Source organism: Chrysochloris asiatica, unplaced genomic scaffold (assembly GCF_000296735.1).
Source record: "Chrysochloris asiatica unplaced genomic scaffold, ChrAsi1.0 scaffold00079, whole genome shotgun sequence".
NCBI classification, from domain to species: domain Eukaryota; kingdom Metazoa; phylum Chordata; class Mammalia; order Afrosoricida; family Chrysochloridae; genus Chrysochloris; species Chrysochloris asiatica.
The window spans coordinates 12,987,849-12,994,247 of record NW_006408597.1 but is presented as its reverse complement, the minus strand read 5'-3'; the positions used below and the strand labels follow the sequence as shown (position 1 = coordinate 12,994,247).

At 41.3% G+C, this 6,399-nt stretch overlaps 1 pseudogene; it reads left to right on the top strand.

Moving 5' to 3' along the window:
- The first annotated feature begins 2,817 nt into the window (after window positions 1-2,817).
- LOC102826764 lies at window positions 2,818-4,486 on the top strand (annotated as a pseudogene).
- Window positions 4,487-6,399: the final 1,913 nt, after the last annotated feature.

Genomic DNA, 6,399 nt, shown 5'->3' with positions numbered 1-6,399 from the left:
AGATTTTAAAAAGTAGAGGACAATAAATGCTGGCAAGGATGTGGAGAGACTGGGACACTCCTGTATTGCTGATGGGATTGCAAAATGTCCATCCTCTCTGGAAAGCAATATGGCGCTTCCTCAGAAGGTTGGATTTAGAAATACCTTATAATCCAGCAATTCCTTTACTTGGTATTTACCCACAAGAAATACAATCCATAACACGAGTAGATATATGCACATCAATGTTTATAGCAGCACTATTTACAATAGCAAAAAGATGGAGACAGCCTAAGTGCCCATCAACTGAAGAATGGATAAACAAACTGTGGTACATACACACATGGAATATTATGCTACCTTGAAGAACAACAAGGAAGCTATAAGCTATCACACAACATGGATGAACTAGAGGACATTATGTTGAGTGAAATTAGTCAGTTACAAAAGGAGAAATACTGCCTAGGACCACTACTGTAAAAGACTAAGAAAAATAACTCATACTCAAGGGGGAGGGGGTCTTTGCTGGTTACCGGGATATGGAGGGTGTGGTGAACGGATGGAGGACACAGTGGTGCACAGGGTAGGGAATAGTCACAGGATAGTTTGGGTGCTAGGGAGGGGGGCTATACACAAGAAGAGAGGGGAATGGAAGAACAAGGCGGATGGGAAAACAATTAGGCAAGTTTGCATGGGCTAAGTGGGACAGAGGTAAATAATGATTTATGCACAAGCTTGGCACAACAGGGCTCTGGAATACAGGAATTGAGACATGGGCAAAGGGGAGAAAATGATGTTAAGATGATTAGCTGTCTTTTGAATCTTGGTTTCCCTTGCATACCATTATAAAATAGACACTTGTGGGGGAGAGAAAAGAATAGCCAGAAATATCACCATAGAAAGCTTGTAAGTCCATTTTCTGCCTATAACTGATTGGAATACCTAAAATGGTGTTACAATGTGCCCAGTGAAGGAGGCTTCCTGCAGAGCCTCTGCATTACATAAGACCATAGGTGGAATCCTGAACCCCATCCAGAATCTTCAGAAGTGGGACATTTCCCCTTGAAAGGACAAGCAGACCAGCCTGTAGTGGTTAGAAGAATAGAATATACGTCTTGAAAGAAATACTGACAGGAAACGTAGGAAACAGTAATGGCAGTCTGACAGATGACTACAAGAACAATCAAGTTCCTCACCCAGGAGACATCAAGGCAAGCGGCTGGGTCCCCTCAGGGCAATCCCCCTTCCAATAGTAAGACTCAATGCGAATACATGAACAGACCCATGCTCTGACACTGGACCATGTTGGCCACCGATAAGGGAAAATGAGGAAAAAACAGCAATGAAGCTGTAAGCTAAGTCCAATAACATTCAATACAATCCTGTGAACCTGGGTGGAGACCCAGTTGGCCAGCAGTTTGGCAAGACCTGGGGACTCCTGAACCCAGAGTCAGTGATATAGCCACAGAGGACTAGAGTGGAGAATGAAGCATCCAGCTGATAAGAAGAGAGGGCATATGCACAAGAACACCCACACTTGCAGATAATACCCACTTGGTTTCAATGGCTGGTTTATCAGAGCTCAACTAGAAGAAGAAAGAAGAGGGAAAACAGAGTAGTCTGATACAATTTGATGAACTTCATCTATACCTATGGATGAAGTAGCTCAAAAGAGGGAACAAATCTTTACAGCGAGGATCATTCCCACCCCCTCAATATACAGGGTAGACAGGGATGGGCAACTTTGATATTGGCTACCCAAAATGTGGCGTGGGGAGGGCTACAAAGGCAAGAAGTGACTGGCTTACAATCTTTGAAGAGGGAGCCTAGATTCAGAGGGTGCTGAGGAAGGTAGAATCTCCACTGAATAGTATCCAATCTGGCTGAGCAAGACTGATGAAAAGAAAATAGGGTTAGCACTCATGTGGTATAATAATTAATAATTACTATCAGGACTGACTGTGAGGGTTGGAAATGTAAAGGTAGACCTTTTGTAGCAAAAGGATGGGGGTGCTTTACTTTGCAGGTCAGGAGCTTAGGCCCCTGGAACCATCAAGGGAGAAGAGTGGAGTGCCGGACCATACCCAGAGAAACTGATGCCAGAGATGGAGGCAGAGATGATGATGTGGAGAGATGGAGCGGCTGGGTACTCTAGACCCAGAGAGGGAGAAGGGCTGTGTTCTGACCACAGGGGAGGGTGGGGGTGGGGGAGCAGACTTGCAGTGTTGGCTGCTGCTGCTGATGTAAACCATTTGGTTGGTTAATGATGCATGGAGGGGATTGTAACCATGGCAACATAACGATATACCATAGGATGAATTTAAAGCTAAGGTTATATAAACTATCACATAATTCACAACAAAACATTAAAAAAACAAAAAACCATAAAAGATGACTATTCACATGTACCTCAACAGATGGAATACACAGAAATAAAATTGACTACATCTGTGGAAAGAGATGTTGGGAAAGCTCCATATCATCAGCCCAAACAAGGTCAGGGGTAGACTGTGGTATAACAGTTTAATATTATTAGATATAATGTCGGAAGATGTGACCTTCAAGTGGAAGCCACTCAAAATGTGAATGGGAAAGAGCTGCCTCCTCAAATTTGAGTTGACCATGATAATGTGAATGGGACCTTCATCTGCTTTTGGTTTACAACTCAAAAAGACGATACACAGCTGTAGACATCCATTAATAATCATAACATGGACTGTACGATGTTTGAATCTGGGAATATGGGAAATTGTCAAAAATGAAATGGAGCCCGCACTGGCAGCTGACAGCCTTCCTCTCCCCACATTGGCAAGTCTGCCAGCCTGCCGCCCCACAGAAATGCTCCGGTTACCTGCAGTCCTTCATCAGATGAGGCCAGTGTCCAGGGTACTGGCTCCTCATCTTACTTGGGCTTATGCCAAAGACGTAAAATTTGGTGCATACGCCCGATCCCTAATGCTTCAAAGTGTAGACCTTTTAGCCAAGCTATAGCGGTTACTATGGGGCTAAAGGGAAGAATAGTGATTACTGAACAGAGTTTGGGAAGCCCCAAAGTAACAAAAGATTGTGTGACTGTTGCTAAATCAATTGACTTAAAGGATAAACACAAAAATATCGGGGCTAAACTTGTTCAGGTGTTGCCAACAACACAAAAGAAGAGGCTGGGGATGGTACCACTACTGGTACTGTATTGGCCCACTCTATTGCCAAGGAAGGTTTCGAGAAGATTAGCAAAGGTGCTAATCCAGTGAAAATCAAGAGAGGTGTAATGTTAGTTGTTGATGCTGTAATTGCTGAACTTAAGAAGCAGTCTAAACCTGTGATAACTCTTGAAGAAACTGCACAGGTTGCTACAATTTCTGCAAATGGAGACAAAGAAATTGGCACCATCATTTCTGACGCCATGAAAAAAGTTGGAAGAAAAGGTGTGGAAAAACCTTGAATGACGAGTTAGAAATTATTGAAGGCATGAAGTTTGACCGAGGTTATATTTCCCCATACTTTATTAACACATTCAAGGTCAAAAATGTGAATTCCAGGATGCCCATGTTCTATTGTGTGAAAAGAAAATTTCAAGTGTCCAGTCTGTTGTACCTGCTCTTGAAATTGCCAATGCTCACTGTAAGACTGGTCATAATTGCTGAAGATGTTGATGAAGAAGCTCTAAGTACTCTCATTTTGAATAGGCTAAAAGTTGGTCTTCAAGTTGTAGCAGTCAAAACTCCTGGTTTTGGTGACAATATAAATAACCAGCTTAAAGGCATGGCTATTGCTACTGGTGGTACAATATTTGGAGATGAGGGATTAACACTGAATCTTGAAGCTGTTCAGGCTCATGACTTAGGGAAAGTTGGAGAGGTCATTGTGACTAAAGATGATGTCATGCTCTTGAAAGGAAAAGGTAACAAGGCTCAAACTGAAAATGTATTCAAGAAATTGTTGAGCAGTTAGACATCACAACTAGTGAATATGAAAAGGAAAAGCTGAATGAATGACTGGCAAAACTTTCAGATGAAGTAGCTGTGCTAAAAGTTGTTGGGACAAGTGATGTGGAAGTGAATAAAAAGAAAGACAGAGTTACAGATGCTCTCAGTGGAGGTGTGCTCTGCTTCTATGCATTCCAGCCTTGGACTCACTAGCTCCAGCAAATGAAGATAAAAAAATTGGCAGAGAAATTATTAAAAGAACATTCAAAATTCCTGCAATGACTATTGCTAAGAATGCTGGTGTTGAAACATCGTTAACAGTTGAGAAAATTATGCAGAGTTCCTCAGAAATTGGTTATGATGCTATTCTTGGAGATTTTGACAATATGGTAGAAAAATGAAACATTGATCCAACCAAGGTTGTAAGAATTGCTTTATTGGATGCTACTGGAGTGGCCTCCCTGTTAACCACAGCATAAGTTGTAGTCACAGGAATTCCTAAAGAAGATAATGACCCTGGCATGGGAGGAATGGGTGGAATGGGAGGTGCTATGGGAGGTATGGGAGGTGGCATGTTCTAGTTCCTAAAATAGTGCTTTACCATTTATCAATGAACTGTGACAGGAAGTTGAAGGCAGTGTTCCTCACCAATAACTTTAGAGAAGTCATTTAAAGAGAAGAAAATGCCTGAAGAAAAGGCTGGATGATGTTTTAAGAAAATCACTTATAACCATCAGTTACTGGTTTCAGTTGACAATATGTAATGGTTTACTGCTGTCATTGTCCATGCATACAGATCATTTATTTTGCATTTTTGAATAAAAAGACATTTGTACATTCCTCACACTGGGTGCAAGAGCCATTACCAATGGCTTTTAGTGTAAATCACTGAGGCATTTTTACTATTATTCTGTTAAAATCAGGATTTTAGTACTTGCCATCACTAGATGAGAACTAAAGAAGCAGCCTTTCTGTGGAGAGTAAGAATAACTGTATACAGAGTAGTGAAATAATAAATTATGTGAACTTTGTGTAATAAAACTTGTTTAAAGTAAAAAAAAAAGAGAGAGAGAGAAATGGAATGTAATGCATAAAGATTGACATCCTAGGCATTTGTGAGCTGAAATGGACTGATAATGGCCATTTTGAATCTGACCAGGAACAACAAATTCAAGAGGAATGATGACACAATCATCATCAAAAAGAATATTTCCAAATTTATCTTGAAGTACAATGTTATTATAATAGGATGTAATCTGAGAAATCAAGATGTATTGATAATTAGTGGTGATTGGAGCAAAGGTTGAAAACAAAGAGGAAGGATCAGGTTCCTTCCTCTCATACTCAAGTTCAGGGTGAAGCTGAGGAAAATTAAAACAAGTCCATTAAAGCCAAAACAGAACCTTGAGGAGGAACAAAAGAGATGGCGGATTGGGTGGAAGTTCAGTGAGGAGCTCCACCAGCAACAACCAAGCAACCCCAGGGGATGGTCCCAGAACTCTGAACCACATATAAAGGAATATTTACAAGGTTAGAAGCCTTACAGCTGGGGAAACTTGTGGCAGAAGCAAGAAATCCATTGCTCTCTGGTTCGGAATGCTCAGCTGCTCCAGGAGCCGCCATCTTGGGTGGGACCAAGTGGGGGAAGGATTGGAGTGGCCCCAGATGCCTGGCAGAACTGCAGAGATAAAGGTGTGGCCATTCTTTTCTTTTGGTATCTGTTCATTGGTCCCTTGCTGTCTGCACAACTCCATTTTGCTGACTATAGATAGGGGTGCCTGAGCTAGTGGACACCCCAGCCCCACCCTCAGAGGGTTCTCCTACACATGTGCACAGATCTCCTCGAAATTTAAAGAGGCAGTTTCCAATTAAAATCAAATGACCACAGCCAGCCATGAATTGTTTATAACTAGAAAAAAGGCCTGAATGGGGATTGTGGAGAGGGACAAGCAGATAAAAAAGGAAATAAGCAGAAAATTAAGTCCTAAGTTACGTCAAAACAACCAACAGTGGCATCTTGGAATTTCTCAAGAAGAACAGTGAAAAGGGAAGCCCATTTCCTGATCACATATACCTGGAGAAAATCAGAAAGCATAAAAAATACCAAAATACATACCCATCTGAGTATTAAGGTCACAGATAACCCCTGAATATGCCCCCAAAACAGAAGCAGATGACCATATCTGCACATGTCCAGAAATGAGATAAAGTGGCTGAGGCAAATGAACTGGAAATAGACCTACACTCCATACTCGAAAATGGGCAGGCTTTGGAAATGCTGGAGAAGGAATTCAGAAAAATGATTATAAAATGTATCAAAACACTATATTATGAAGTTGAGAAAATAACGAAGAAGTCAGGAAAGCAGTACAGGAACAATCAAGTAAGATAGATAGAGCATTGGAAACAATTCAAAACCTACAGAAAGAGGTCCAAAAGATTAATAATAGAATATCAGAAATGGACAATACACTGAAAGGGCAAAGGAGTAGAA